Below are 16,537 nucleotides of genomic sequence, written 5' to 3' on the forward strand. Positions count from 1 at the left end.
AACCATTTCCCTGGTTCAGACATCCACCAAGGAAAGCACTGCGCTATCTCATATTCCGAAAAAATCAATGGCAGCTAGCGCATTCATGCAGAGTGGCATAGAACGTGAGGTCGCCTGTGCATCGCCACCTCAGCATGTGACTAGAATTGGGTTGGATTGGATTGGAGCGGAGCAAACTTTATTTGTGCCCGCAGTTGGGCGCTCGCGCGCCCCGACGAGGGCCTATACGTCGTCTATGAGGCCGTTACTCGGCGTGGGTCTCCGCTCGCCGTTGCCGGCTCGCTGTCTTTCTGCCTTTCGAGCACCCTGAGCACCTGCTGGACGGACCAAAGCTGTTGCTCTTGGTCGTAACTCTTCGCGGCTGCCTCCAGCCGCGGCGGGATTGTTCTTGATCTTGCTTCCTTTGGATTTTTGATGCATTCCCACAAGATGTGCGTGTTATCTGCCGTCTCCCTTCGGCATACCCTATACTTATGTGGGATGACGCCGTATAAAAGTTATTGCTCTATCTTATTGATGGAAGACGTTTAACAAATATATTACTTCGTTTCAGATGCATATCTAACGCAGAAGTTAGGTGAAAATGTTACGGTAAAAGCCTTTGTATTGTATGACAACTCCATTCTCAACGATTCACAGAAGATAAAGAACGATACTAGACCTTTGTGGGACCATTTCACAAAAATATTTCAACAGGTACAACGAACTCTTTTCGGTGCATTTCATTATTACAATCAGGCAAACCATTTATTCAATATCTAAAATAACACATTGCACATATATTTGTGGAATATCAAAGCTGACATCACCCTCTTTTCATTAAAATTATCCATTACTGCATCTCTGGTAACTGGTAACCCTCTGTAATTGCAGCACGAAGAACAACCCCAGTAGGCGATATGTAAAATACACAAAATACACACAGCTCTACCATCACTTGTCGCCACCGCCATCATTCCTAAGAAGTAGTTGTGACGCGGCTCTAGATTGTGGGGCTCAGCGACCGTCGCTGCGCGGCTCCTGAGGCTTCTAATTAGTCAAAGATTTACCCGAAAGGCGAAGCAGTGAACGATGCCAAAATATTAGAATATACAAGAGTACTCATCTTGATGGGGTCGTGTAGGCTACAGTAACGATTCGGCTGCTAAATAATAAAGAGTGCGTGTCATGCGCCCGAAGACACTCGATGAGCGCAAGCACTGGTGGTAACAGCACTCTCGTGATGAGTAGTGCTGAGAACAAGAACCAGGTGTGCTTGTTTTAAAGCAAAACGTACATTTCTGCACCTCTGTTTAATATTTGAAATGTGCCATGCCTCCGAACTCATCCGATCACCTGCCATTTTACATCATATATTATCCACTCGAGCGTCGAGGAGGGCCGCGCATCAACTCGGTGGCTCGCGCATGACATGCACATTTCTCACATAAACTTGAAAGTTGGCAATACGGCTGGAAATTAACTCAACAACAAGCGAATGAATTCGAATGAGGGATTCGCAAAATGTACTACCGACCAAAAAAGTTTACAGACCACGGGATCTTAGAAAACGCAAAATATCCGAGCAGCCTTAAAATGTAGCCAGTAAAACCGTACATCACAATGTTGTTCGCAAATTCCAGGAGAGGTTGGTAATACCAAGCTGCGTTTTGAGGCTGCGGAGAGATTCGGCTTTTAGGTGTGAAGCACCTTATGCGCCCGGGCTGTCGGCGTCTCCTGTCGTAGTCAAGGTACAAGTGACCCGTGCTCGCGCTCGGCACGCGCTCGTGCCACTGCTCCTGCGTTCGTCGTTGCCATCATCTTCCACAGCTGGCTGCGTTGAAGCAAGCGGCTTGTGCTAGCGCTCTCCACGCACTCGTACCAGTGCTCCCGCGTTCGTTGTCGTCGTCGTCTTCCACAGCTGGCTGTGTTGCCGCTCATCATTCTTGCGTAGAAATTAACCTCTATTCGGTCGTCGTAACCGGGAGGCCGCGTTTACGGGGTTATGAGCCATCGCTTAAAGCAGTATGAGCCCATCAGTGGTAAGTCACTGCATGTTTTGCACCTCCCCAGGCTTCACGTTAGTTAATTGAGCTGCATTTCGCTCAATGGGTCATTTGACACGCATATAGTTTAATTCACCGCCCAAACCGAGCCTACGACTTAACTCGTGCCAACTGTAATAACTAATAAAACTAAAACAGTAAGAAAGGCGTCCATAATGGCCGAATTGCTGAGGGAATTAAAGAAAAAAATGATGGTTTCGCTAAAACTTCATGGTGAAAGACATCATGTTTGACCTAAAAAAAAAAATTAGTGACGGCTTGGTAGCAAGGCGAGTTTTTTTTTTTTTTTTTTTGTCTTGCAATAAACTACTTTTTCTAAACACAGCAGTAAATATATTGTGAGCACATGTAGTACAATTAAGGCTCAACAGAGTAACGTTTATCTGACTATCCGTCAACTAGTGAGGACAAAAGCATGCGGACACAACGTTAAAATTACATCATCCAAACTCCAACGTGACGCAACGAAAAAACAGCGTGTCTACTTTAAAGAAAACGTTGGCATTAGTACGATAAATACAGTCTAGGTGTAAACATGACCAAATGAAAGTGGTAGCCCATATTTTGTGGTCTTATTTTTGTCAGATCCCTTGGTCTGTAAACTTTTTGGTCGATAGAAGCTGCTATAGCGTCGGCGGCAATATGCCACGAGAAGGTGGACGAAATTTTTTCAAACGTGTTTCTCCTGGCTACAGCATCCCTGAAAGCCATTGTGCTGCATTAAAACGTTACACCTTAGATTATATTTTGGTTTTGTCATACAGAACGCGTGTCGGTAGCAGGGCAGAGGATTATGTGCGAATAAAATCAAAACGTCTGCCCGGGGGAAACAAAAGAGGTTGTCCGAAACGCGTCAAATGGGATATATAGCGTTTATTATGCTGTCATGATGCACCAGGCGAAGCGTATTTCACGACAGGCCACGCCAGGGGCAGTAATATTGTAATGACTCGTTTCCACCAAATTTATTTGTTTGTTTTCAACCACCAAACCGAGTGGCTGGTGCAGGGAATATCATGCACACGGCTGCGTGCGAACGAATGGCGCACATAGCAAGAACTAAAAAGAAAAAATGGTCTAAATACATGGTTCCTGCAGAGAGATTTCCTTGTGATGCTGTTGTAGGTTTCAAAGAAGCCCCAATTTGCAGCAGCGAATAAAAAAAGATGTCAATATCTCAAGGTAGCGATTTTTCTTGCTTTGAATATATACTTCATTCTTGTTTAAAGACGAGATTATATTTATTTCCCACTCATTAAACACTTTTCTCTCGCAACACTACCCTCGAACATACTAAGCATATTTTTCCGCCATGGTTACAGGTTCAGGATCGCATCAATAAAATGGGAGCAATGATAAATATTAATGTGACAAATGTAGAAAATGTAAGTATGTTAGCAGCCCACAAAGAATATCTACAGCAGATTACCTAAATATCAGTCCTAGGCCAATACAACCCAATGAGTCATTCATGGAACCTCTGTTTTAGAATTTACCCGCCGTGGTTGCTCAGTGGCTGTGGTGTTGGGCTGCTGAGCATGAGGTCGCGGGATTGAATCCCGGCCACGGCGGCCACATTTCGATGGGGGCGAAATGCGAAAACACTCGTGTACTTAGATTTAAGTGCACGTTAAAGAACCCCAGGTTGTCCAAATTTCCAGAATCCCCCACTACGGCGTGCCTCATAATCAGATCGTGGTGATGGCACGTAAAACCCTAATTTATTTTTTAAGTTTTTGTTTCAGAATTTAATTATTGCTCTGAGACTTCGATGACGGTGTGTACTACTGTTTCCAGCAAACAGGGTGGTACTGATCTCGACAGAGCGTACTTATATTTATTTATTGAAAAGTAACTGTAGCGGAATGCTTTCATTATTACTTTCGCTATTATTTGGAGGTCCGCTATGACATTGAAAGCGTTCCTAGTTTTCTTGCGCAATCTGCTGCCTAATTAAGAGATGTTGATAATTTCACCAAATTCCTTGAATTAATTGGTCGGTCAGATTAACCATTTTCGACAATAATATTACATGTGAGATTTTCTTATAATATTAAGGACGTACACATGAACGATAAATGAAAGCGACCGTAATTCGGAAGGATACATTGTGGGCTTTGAAGAAGCGCCCCTTTATATAAAGGAAAATAAAATTTTTGCCTGCGCAGAGAATGTTACGTAAAATCCGTCTGACGATAATTGTGCACGTTATTGCGATAAGCATTGAAGCAATGCAACCACACACGCATTGATACCACGGAAACGTGTCATGTATGACGTGCGTATGCAACCGGGTTCCTCTCTGGCGCTTCCCACCTTACACACTCCGCCATCTCACAGCACCACCGTGAAGTCTACTAACACATATTCGTAAACTAAAAACTGTTCACTGCTTAGTCGTATATATGAACGTGGTGTTTTCTGGTCGGCTTCGCGTAACAGAATGCGCAGGCTACCGAAAGCGGGCGACGGCACGCTTTGGCCAGGCGAAACCACTTTCTGGTTTGGAGTAATGTGATACGCCGGCTGTGCCGGCCAGGGTCCCACTCCCTGGTGCAGAGCGGGCGCTGACTAAACAGTGCCTCTTCCTGGACAGCTTAACGACGTCGGTCGCGGACTGGTTTCGGTATTTTAACAGTGGAGCTGTTTAAGCCGACCGTTAGTCCGTGCAGAGCGAACAGAAAATGTGGGCCGATCCTGGCGGTGGTGCAGAAAGAGTCCAAGCGCAATGGTACATCCTCCTGTGAACTAGAGAAGGTGTTTGAGCCTAGCCCAAATACGTGGCCAATACCTCGCGATAGCCTATCGATATACATTCAATAGCTAATTGGTAGTCGATCAATAATCGATACATTCCGGGAAATGCTGGGTATGACTTGGCAGTGCTTAGCCTAGTCGAAATACGTGGCCAATACCTTGCGATAGTCAATCGATAGCCAGTCAATAGGTAATCGATAGTCGATCAATAATCAATATATTCAGGAAAATGCTGGGGATCACTTTGGTAGTGCTAGGTGCTGATCAGCTCCGCTGTTTCTTTAGCCTTGCGCCACTAGTGCAAGCTATTTGTATTCTGAAATACTTTAACAGCATACACATGTATTGTAAGACGACGCGCGGGACTAAGGCAGAGTCCTTGTATTTCAAAACAGCGCGATGCAGCCAGCGAGCAACAACCCGACAAAAAGATGATGACGATTACGCGGATGGGTATATGAAGACGATGATGAACTGCACAGTAAGCGCTCACACTAACTCCTCCCTCCCTCCCCTCAAGAAAGCCGTCGAAAAGGCAGCGAGTCAGAAACGGTACGAACGCCGAAGATACGGCTTCAGGCGAGAGACGTGAACGATTTCGGCGCTGCGGCAACGGCGGTTGGTAGCCGAAGTAACAGGAGTCGCGGGATAGTTCACGGCAGATGTTCTTTCAAACGCGCTGTACGGGCCACGATACCTGTGAAGAAATTTTCACAGAGCTCCGGTACTCGAACAGGTGTCTACAGGAGCACTTGGTCACCTGAACGGCATGAAATGACACGACGCGTCGCATCACAACGGACTTTCCTCTTGTCCTGAATGGTTGCGGTGTTCTCCCGAATGATCGCAGGCGGCGAACTCCTCTGGTGGAGATGCGGATGGAACTGGAGGCGTAGATAGAAAGGTGGTGTCCAAAACAAAAGACGGTGCACGACCGTACACTTAGAAAAGGGGGCTGTAGTTTGTTCTGCGTTGAACGGCAGTGTTATAAACAAGCGTGGTGAAAGGAAGTATAATGTCCCAATTTTTGTGGTCGGGTTTAACACACGAGTACATGGAGATCATGTCGGACAGAGTTCGATGGAAACGCTCGGTTAGACCATTGGATTGGGTATTATAGGTTGATGTAGTCTTATGTATGCTGTTAGAGGAGTGTAGGACTTCAGCAAGAACATGCGAAAGAAATATCTTGCCATGGTGACTTAGAAGAACATGAGGCGCGCCGTGGCGCAAAATAATGGTGTGCAGGGCAAACTTGGCGACATTAGAGGCAGCACCAGAAGGAAGAGCTGCTGTCTCAGCGTAGCGAGTGAGATGGTCCACGGCGTTGACAATCCAGTGGTTACTCGCGGGTGTAAGCAGAAAGTCTACGTATAAGTCGATACCCACGAATTCGAAGGGAACGGACAGGCACAGAAATGATTGTAAAGGGCCGGCGGGAAGAGACTCGAATGTTTTCGGTTTTGGCATGACGCACACGCACCGACGTACTTGGCAACACTAGCGGACAGGCCAGGCCAAAAACAGCGAGTCTTAATGCAGTCGTAGGTTTTGTGAATTCCTAAGTGGCCAGCCGTTGCGTAGTCATGAAACACTTGCAAAATTTGCAGTCGAAGTGAGCGAGGACCGACTGGAACCCGTCGGTAAACGGTAGGGTGGTAAACTTGCTGAAACAAGGATCCATCATGAAGTTTAAACGTGCAAGATGTTGTCTTAAGCGGCTGCTGGGAGGACGGGATAAGCCAGTGAGCCGGTCGATAATTGTGCGGCCGTATGTATCTGCACGTTAGATGGAGGCGAGGTCTCCTGATGACAGAATGTCTACCGAGGTCACGAACCGTACCGTGGACATTTTCTTGGTCAGTTGGCTGGGCGGTGCCGAACGGATGGAAGGTGAGACATGGGCATTTGGCTACAGCGGGCGGCGCAGCAAACTTGAGCCACTGGGTATGTGGCAATCTGTACAAACGTGCCGCTCTTCAACGAACCTGGCTCTCACCTACATGGGTCACTGTAGACGCGAGACTGTGTAGGTACCGTTGTTAGACGAAATTATTTGAGGCCGAATTGGAGTACTGGGTTTGTGCCATTCGGTCTGTGCTGGTTTTCAATAACCCTATTTGATAGCAACTTCAGTCACGGGGTATGTGCCATCAGTTGTGTGCAGCTCTTCAATGAGCGCCTGTGACACAACTTAGGTAACTAGGTATGTTTCACCGGGAATTTACTGCTCTACAATGGCGAAAAACACCCCTTAAATCCTTAAATTTATCCGATACGAAGCGAATTCGGACCCACGTAAAAATGGTCCGTCAAGGACAGCTGTCCGAGGCATTAGCAGGCTGGGCCACTACTGCACTGGGTGTGTGCCTCTTTTGAATGAATGCCTTTGTCGCCAACGCTTTACGAACTGTGCCATGAATGCATTGTGTATGAGCCGCTTTTCAATGCACCTTTCTTCCAGCTTTCGTAACTGAGTGTGGGCCAATGCTTGTGTGGCAGGCGAGGGAACAATGCACAAGGATCACAGGCACTGGCGCGTCATGCTTCTCGTCTCTGAAGACACGAATAAACTTCCCGGTAGTGCCACTAGACTGAGCAGCATGTGCAGAAGGAAGCGCGAGACAGTAGCCCGGTTGCTGTATGACGCGTTTCTCAGGGTTCACATGCACCGGCTCCCCATGCATTTCGTAGGCCGCGCATGCTTCGTTGCGGTGGCTTTAAATGGTGCCAGGTGCTCTTAGGGAAGCACCTGGCACCAATAAGTTGTGTTGTCATATTGATTCAATGATAACACATTACACAATCACCGTATTGTTCCCGGATTTCCCTTTTTTTACAGATAACGGCATGCTGGTGCTAAAACAGAGTGCGGTACATGTGAACATCGTTGGCTACAGTTTTCTTAGCATAAGGTACATGATTCTGGAGGAGCACCTGTACATCATGACCGAGCTTGCAAAATCATTATGAGGGAGCCAGCTCCACACACAAAGCATGTCTCTTAATCAAACAGAAAAGCACACGTGCCACCTTTAAAATGATCGAGGGAAAATGGCAACGAATACACCATACTCGTTGTTGCTGTGACGTCTTGGAGAGGTGAACAAAACAAGCCGCCAGGAGGAAAGCCGCTCCTCTAAATTCCTAACCCCTTCATGATTGGCTTTAAAGGCTGTCGAAAAGCAATGCACTTGGCATCGGTAATTACTTGATGGGTGTCATAATGCACATCACTTTGTGCAGGTAATTACTAGCCCCTTAGATGTGGCAGGCTTGGGCACAGCAGGAACGCGCTTTCTTCAAGAATGCCGAATTTTTCAGCGTCACAGCGTGCACGTTGATTCAGTGGATTCTTTGAATCAGCCTGGAAAACTGGGGCAACACAAAAAAGGAAGGACACAGGACAATCACAGCCCTGCGTCCGCCCTTTCTTCTTTCTCTTTTTTTGCTGCCATAGTTTCTCGTGCTCATTCAAGTAATGCATCATTTTTTGTCGCCCTGCTTTCCACCATACTGCCTCAATGGAATGTCGTTTCACGTCTCTACCACCTTTACTCTTGCATCCGCTCTTCGGCGAATATGTCAAACATTGCTTTAATGCTAACAGCCGTAACGTCGACGTTCATTGTGGGATGAGTTCTGTTAGACAACTATGCCTAATGACTATAAATACTGCAAGAGATTCCTTGCACTTTTTCCATTCAAAATTTGTAATATAAGCTGACAATATCAGCCTTTCTGCAGCTGCTTCATCTCCGCATGAAGAGTTTTCAAAAACCAATAAGGTTATGGTTGATTTTGAAGAATTAATTTCATTGTTGAAGCAAAGTATTCCCTTGATTTGTGTGACCTCATTCCAGCAGGCCGCCCGACGCTACCCGCCCTCGAGGCCCTGTACACTAGAGCTAGCTGTTCCTCAGGGTTCGAGCTGGATAGCTCAGCCTACCACTGCTTCTTGGTTCATAGTGAAATATTTAGCGCGCACAATATACAATGATACAGTGAAATATTTCACTATGAATACGTACCAACTCGCCCAACTATCAGTTCGGCTTCTCGGTTGTTGCGTGAAACGGCGGTGGCTGTTTCACGCCCCAATACTTCCACGCCATGTGGCGCACAGTATTGGGGACATCTGATAACTCGGAACTTGTAAAGGTCTCTTCTTTTCCTTTATGGGGTTTTACGTGCCAAAACTAGTTCTGATTTTGAGGACAAAAACCCTTATCCAAGCGTTGAGGTCACATAATGGCCGAGCACCAGGCCGGGAGTGCGCTTGTACTATGCGCCGCGGCAGCCTCCCAAAGCCGCGGCGGATGCTCTTCAACAAGGCCGTCTGTGGTTGGACAAAAGGCGCTCAGAGGCAACTCCTGAAATCTTCATTGGGCCCTCTTTCGCGATGTGAATCCCCTGGAGAGTCGAGCATCAGGTCAGCGAACATCTCTATCTACTAGAAAAAAAAAAAAAACAGCGGGTTCCCGGTGACACCGGGATTTGAACTCGGTACCTGCCACATAAGAGGCGGATGCTCTACCTCTAGGCCACCACTATTGTTGTTAAGCTCTCAAGGTGCTAAGCACGACACTAGGAACTTTTGAGTAATGAAAAGCCATTATGGGACACGATCACAAAATAAAATACAATTCTCACCGCTGAGCATTCACTACAAACCAAATCGAAAAACCTTAACACACAGCGATCTATACACAGCACAAATTAATTCTAGGTCTTGTGTGTTAGAGAATACAAAAATATTTACGCGCCACCATGTCGTTGCTGCTTCCTACGACTCGTCGTTAGGCCCGCCGATGCATCGCGGACTCAACGTCGCTTTCTCCGCCATTCAGGCGGACAGAGCGGTTGAGTGACCGAGGCGCCTGGATCGCCGGGCCAACTCCGCTAGCCTCCGAGTCGTAGCCGCAGGTAGTCCCGCAAACGGCGCGGTCAGCCTGTAGCTCAGGTCTCTGATGGGGCACCCACTCAACTCACGGGTCGCAGCCGCGGCAGCTGAAGCACAGCTTCCACTTGGTTGCCGTCGTCTCCGTGATCCATCCATCGTGCCCGGCATCCAGCACCTCCTGTTGCGCGTCCTGCCACAGAGTACCTGGGCTTTTCTCTCTAGCTACGTCTCCTTTCGCGGCGTTGGCCACGTAGCCCCGCGCGCATTTTAACAGTGGAGCTATTAGACAGTTTTAGTTTAGCGTGGTTACCAGAATAGCGGGCGTACCGGAATGGCGGGATCGAAATGCGCATGCGCAGAACGCTAAACGAGCCATACCGTTTACCGTGCGCACGCTATTTCTCAGAGTTAGTTACCGTGTTAGCGTGTTTACGTAGTGTACGTAAAACATGGCGGCAGTCCCGGCCGCCCGCTTCGAACTGAATTTGGAGTTGCTGTTGAATAATTCACTTCGTTGGTAGGAAATGGCTGCGTAAATAGCTTTCGCTTACCTTCAGGCAGGATCGACATGTTTTTATGGATAATTTAGCGGAGTTTTCGAGATCGCTACTCGTTTTGAACGCGCCTAAGCCTAACGAACGAAATTTTCTCCGAGACGTGAGCGGCACCTGTCGATAAAGTCTGGAGATAGGCGCGACAACGGCATGTGGCCTCTGAGATGGGAGGATTTGGGAGGCTATGGTAGACAGCTTGTACTGCTTGTCTGTTTCGTTGCCGATCGACGGACATGTGAAGTAAAAATACGACGCACTCCTGGCTTCCATTGCGCTGCCTCTCGCACTTTCCGGACGTACACACACATAGACTTAGGTGCCCTATGTATGCGAAATTCAAAGAGTAATGGAAAAGCGTCCCGCACGTAAACTACGCTATCACGCTATACTAAAACTCTCTTTCTGCAAAGTTAGTTTGCGGAACGGTAACGCTATTTCCCGTAACCCCGCTATTACGCTAACGCTAAAGTAAAACTGTCTATTCTTAGTAGAGCGTGCGCCGTCGATGACGGCGCCGTCACGCAGTAGCAGAGTAGGAGAGATCACGTGACCCGCTCGCCGGGATGAGAGGAGCCGACCAATCGGAGCACGCGCCGGGAGGAGGAGAAGAGGTGGCGGGGTATAATAGCAGGTGTTTGGCGACGCGCTCTTCACACGATGGACACCGCTCGGCACTAGCCGCGTCCAGGACACGTGCCACGAGTGAAAACTGTCGAAACAGCGGAGTTGTTGTCGTTCCTTCTGTCTAAAATGAAGACTACCACAGCGAAAAAAAAAGAAAAATACGTGACAATCGCAGCAACAGAATGACCACAGCTGCGCTGTTTTGACGGATTTCACTTCGTGGGACTGGCTGCATTTTTTATTGCGATAGCGATTATATGGAAACTCCAAGCGGATTTCTGCCGTCCTCGTCACCGTCGTCGTCGCCGTTAGGCTCATTATAAAGTCCAAGGGCGATAAAACCATCGTCGTGCGCCATGTGCTGTATGTGCGAGTGAAAGCGCACGAGGGACGCGCGCTTTCATGCAGAGCGAACGCACGGCAGAGAGCAAGCGCGACGTCTTCCGTCGTGCGAAAGGCCGTGATGGGATGGGAGAGAGGGAGGGAGGGGAGGCGACGTTTAGCTGCGACAACAACTGCGTATCTTGCAACCGGGCGCAAGGGGAACTGACGACTCAAGCCCTAACCGCATGAGGGCGAATTTATGCACGACGGCGACGAACGAAGCCTTCGAGCGATGAAACGGGCCGTCGCGCGAACAGATCGCTCGTTCTTGTCGCTCGATTACTTCGTTCTTGAAATCTAGAATGCATCGCTCGTCAACCGGAAGTGCTATGAGTGACTAGCCAATAGCGCGAAGCCGGAACAAGATGTACAGACGTGAGCAGCCTTGTCTAAAACGTGGGAACGGCAGTTTCTGGGGCTCTGCGGAGCCAGGCAGCGACGTCTAACTGTAGTTGCTGGGCCCAAACGTGCCCAGCACCTACCGTTAGACGTCGGACCCATAAGCTAGCGTTAGACGTCGCTGGCTGGCTCTGGAGAGCGCCGGAAGCCACCGTTCCCGCGTTCAAGACCAGGCTGCTCACGTCTGTACATCCTGTTCCGGCTTCGCGCTATTGGCTAGTCGCGTGCTTGCCGTATATACTTCAAGCTCCCACGCGAAATGGGAAAAGTGGGAAGGCAGCGCCGGAGGAAGAGGGTGCGGTTTCTACTCTGCCAGTAACTACGCACTTGTACTTTGCCCAGCTGCGGGCGGTCGCGCACACCATATCTTAAAAGCGATCTGCATACAGCTCCTACCTTTCTATGCGCTTTACTTTCGGCACTCAGTTTTCGTTGAAGCGATAGACCACACTAACCTTCGCTCACTGCTGCAACCACGCTTGCTCACGCCAGTGTTTTGACAGTGGTTGTCTACGGTCATCGAGTGTGATCCATTCAGTTTTCGTTGAAGCGATAGACCGCACTAACCTTCGCTCACTGCTGCAACCACGCTTGCTCACGCCAGTGTTTTGACAGTGGTTGTCTACGGTCATCGAGTGTGATCCATTCATGTTTGTGCGCGCTGACAACATCATTGTTTATTCAGTTAGTAAGCGAATGTGTCCAAGTTCTTGCGGCCGATAAAACTACTATCCTTACTCCGTGTAACTCTCTACTAATTTGCTAACGCAATGAATGCTTCGACTTTCGGGCGAAACTGTGACGATGATGATGATGATGATGTCCTCAGCACATGGCTCGTACCCACTTCGGGGGATTGGCCAAGAATTGAGCATCTGAACTTTTAAATATGCATTCTGAAACTACAGTTAATGTGCATTTTAGTAATCAGAACAACAGACAGATTAATTTTTCTGAACTGCATAATTAATGCATTTAATACTAATGATAAATTAAAGCTGAAATATCTCTCAGAGAATTGTAAAAGTATGTATTTAAAATGTGACATTTTTCTCACTTTTTCTCTCACCTATTTCGTTCTTTTCGATTGGACACTGTATTTTTACAGCGAAACTGTATGTTGCTTGTCGATTCGTACGTCTGTCGCCTGTACGCCGAAAACGATCATCATCAACAATGACTCCAGCGTTGTCATCTACTTCCGCATCGGGCTCGTTGGCGCCCCTTGGGGCGACCGCGCAAGCGCTCGTGCCACTGCTCCCGCGTTCATCGTCGTCGTCTTCTTAGACTGCTGGCGCCGTTTCCGCACATGATTTCAGCGTAGAAGTTCAGTTCACTTCTGTCGTCGTAATTGGGAGGCTGCGTTTACGGGAGTATGAGCTATTTATTGTCTTACGTGACAGACAGATTTAATTTTGAAACAATTTAATTTAGGAGAATCGCAAGCGGCAATGGCGGGCGAATGCTACTAACCACGCTGCCGACCAAACTTGAGAAATCGAACGCAAGCGACAACGGCGGATTATGGGTGCACCGTCAGAACACTGATATAACTGGGCCATGCGCTTGGAATGAACTGAGTTGTCGTCGTTGTGGTTATGACAATCGCCACCAAGTATGTAGAGAACAGTGAAGTTTATGTGTTATCTCCAATGAGCTGTTATGTCATGTTTATACAGAGGAACGCAATTCCTAATTAATAAAAATATTTCTTGCCCCTGTTGTACTTCAGCATTCGTTAGGTATTTCAAGAGCACATTCCCAGCATGAGCAACAGCTCATGCTGGGAATTGCCGTGGCAAAAAGGAGTTCACCGTTAAACGCAGTTCCCGCACCAGCAATCAGAACAGTGTATTTTCTGATTCTTACAGGATCCAGATCAGGACTCAAAAACCTTGATTCACCAGCACAGCATTCAATTATAGACAACTTCTTGCATCATATCGTTTCAACAAAAAATATTAAAATATTTCTCGAAGTGTCAGACCAGAGTGCTTGTGGTGCAAACTCTGATTCAATTTTAGGTAGCCGGAGAATGCAGGGGTGAACTTTTATCGTAATAAACCTAAGTATGTCTACATTACCTTCTTACGATGATTGTTTAAAAGTGTATTCTTAGTACACTCATAATTCCTCTTCATATAAAACATAAATATTATCCTGTCAAATTTTGAAGGAGGTTATTAAGGAGTTATTAAGACTGGATAATAGGTGCCTAGTCGAAAGTCTTCGTATCAGATTCATTTGATTCGTTTTCTTTACAGGCGAGCTCTATCATTGTGCGCCAAAATAGTACGGAAGATCTAATAGATGGGATGGCGACACTTAGGAACGTTCTGGAATATGCCAACACTACCAATATTACAGCACGCAATTATATATATTATTTTTTTCTATCGTGAGTACTTTTGTATACATCTAATGTAGACAGACGGTGGTGGAGACTATGATGTAATGATAGGACGAAAAAGCTGCTGAATTTTGGTAAACTGCTACTGAGATACATGCTGACTTGGGTAATTGAGCTTTGTGCAATCAGGCCATCAATGAGAAGGCCAGCGGCGATCTTCGAAGACTGTAACATTAACGTTCAGACGTAAGTTTTGTTATTTCTTGAAGGGGATCTTTGAAGACGTTCAACCGACAAATATTGCGAACGTAAATTCATTTATAAGTGAATTTTGAATGTGGTCCTCTACGAGCGTCTCAAATGGTAATGAAAAGCATGTGCGCACGAGCAGCACAAGTACAAGCACACCACGCTAAGGCACTCTCCATACATGGGCGTCGTCTTTACAATACCAAATGTTATCACCAAAAATTAGTCAGGCACAAATCTCGAGAAGGCAAAATCGAATAAAACAAGAAAAAACCCGGGGTAGCTAGCACCAGTGGCGCAAGGCTAAAGACAGCTGAGCTGAATGGTTCCTAGCTGGTGTTGTGCCGCGCCTACGTGCCTATCATTGAGGCCACAGGAACTCCGATTTATCCGCTTCGAGTGGATTCATCGCGGCTAATTGCAAGCAAGCAATAGTACGTGCCCAACTATCATCGAGGCGACAGGAACTCCGATTTATACGCGTCGAGTGGATTCGTCGCGGGTAATTGCAAGCAGCCCCGGCCATCATCGCCACCCGTCCATCTGGGTCCTGTCGACGGGTCGCCAAGGGGACGCGACGAGACAATACGACGCGGTTGACGTCAGCAACCGCCCCGTCTGGGTCCTGTCGACGAGGAGTCGCCGCCAAGGGGATTTAAGGCAGGACCGGCCTTTTGTGGACAGAGAGTAGCCACCGGCCGCCCCGTCGGTCTGGTGCGCTCTTACTGCTTTTACCAGCTATCATCAGCTAATGGCAGCTAATGGCAGCTATTACCAGTATTACCTGCTATATCTGTATATATTTGCACATATTGTATAAAGCTTTCATCTCCTCTTCGTCTGCTCCAAGACTCCGTACCTCGTCCAGGATCCTGAGTCACAATACTGGTCATGGCTATACGAAGTGATGCTAAGTTATACGAAGTAATGCCAAGTGATGTTAAGTTACACGAAGTGTGTAAGCATTTCCTCGTGGCCGGTGGCATCGGGGGACGCCTCGCGAAGTACTTGCAGTGCGACCACATGTAGGGGAAGTGGCGTGAAAGCTATGCACAGTGTACGGGCAGAGCGCAGCAGACGACACGCCGGGATGACGTCACGGCGCATGCGCTGTAGCGCGCAGCTGGTGGCGCGCAGAGGCGCCTGCGGACTGGTTTGGTAGCATGCGCATGGCACGCAGTAGCGCGCAGATGCGCCTGCTGCAATCACGGACACCGCGAGCGTTTGGCGCTAATGCGGGGAAACGGACAAGCGCGGATGGCGTCGGCAGCACCTCTGTGCGTTGATCGTTGGTGCTGCTACAATTTGTTTCTCTCTCCCTCTCTGGCTCTCATTTTCTCTTTCTCTCTCCCGAGAATTGCGCGCGACGCTCCCCGAGGTGGTTGCTGGAAAACGCGGTGACACGAGGCGCACAATACGGTCGGTAAACAGCTCCGTTGTTAAAAACCAATGGCCACATTCTTGTAAAACGTTAGGCTGCGCGAAGCTTTACAGATTGTTTCAATTAAGCCATAAGCAAAAGGGCATGTAACGGGCATCATTAAATTTAGTACCATAGGTATCACCGTGTGCAGCGCATTAAAAAAAATCGCAGTATCTCCGGAAAGGCGAAGCATCAATTGCGATAGCAAATTAGTAGAGAGTGACACGGAGTAAGGATAGTAGTTTTATATGCAGCGAAAACTTGGACACATTCGCTTACTAACTGAATTAACAATCATGTTGTCAGCGCGCACAAACAAACATGAATAGATCACACTCGAAGACCGCAGCCAACCCCTGTCAAAACGCTGGCGTGAGCAAGTGTGGTAGCAGCAATGAGCGATGGTTAGTGCACTCTATCGCTTCAATGAAAACTGAGCGGCAAAAGCACAGTGCATAGATAGGTAGGAGCCGTGTCCAGATCGCTTTCAATATACGGTGCGCGCGAGTGCCCACAGCCGCGCACAGTACAAGTACGTAGTTACTGGCAGAGTAGAAGCCGCACCCCCTCCCTCGTGCGCTGCCTTCCCTTTCCTCCTCTCGCGTGCGAGACAGTTTCGAGTTCCCCTTGCGGCCGGTCGCAAGATACGCAGTTGGCGCCACAGCACAGCGCCACCCCCTTCCCTCCCTCTATCCCATCCCACCACGACCTTTCGCGCGACTGAAGACGTCGCGTTTGCTATCCGCCGTGTGTTCTTTCACCGTACGGGCAACGCGCAGCAGATGACATGCAAGGATGACGTCATGGCGCATGCGCAGTAGTGCCCAGCTGGCGGGTTCTCGGTGGAGC

At 48.0% G+C, this 16,537-nt stretch overlaps 1 long non-coding RNA gene across 1 annotated transcript; it reads left to right on the forward strand.

Annotated features, from left to right (window-relative positions):
• Nucleotides 1-558: 558 nt before the first annotated feature.
• LOC125940200 (uncharacterized) lies at nucleotides 559-14,064 on the forward strand. Its single transcript, XR_007463435.1, has 3 exons — nucleotides 559-696; nucleotides 3,368-3,430; nucleotides 13,931-14,064. It is a non-coding gene; the product is annotated as an uncharacterized LOC125940200 (long non-coding RNA).
• Nucleotides 14,065-16,537: the final 2,473 nt, after the last annotated feature.

Source organism: Dermacentor silvarum, chromosome 9 (assembly GCF_013339745.2).
Source record: "Dermacentor silvarum isolate Dsil-2018 chromosome 9, BIME_Dsil_1.4, whole genome shotgun sequence".
Classification (NCBI taxonomy): Eukaryota; Metazoa; Arthropoda; class Arachnida; order Ixodida; family Ixodidae; genus Dermacentor; species Dermacentor silvarum.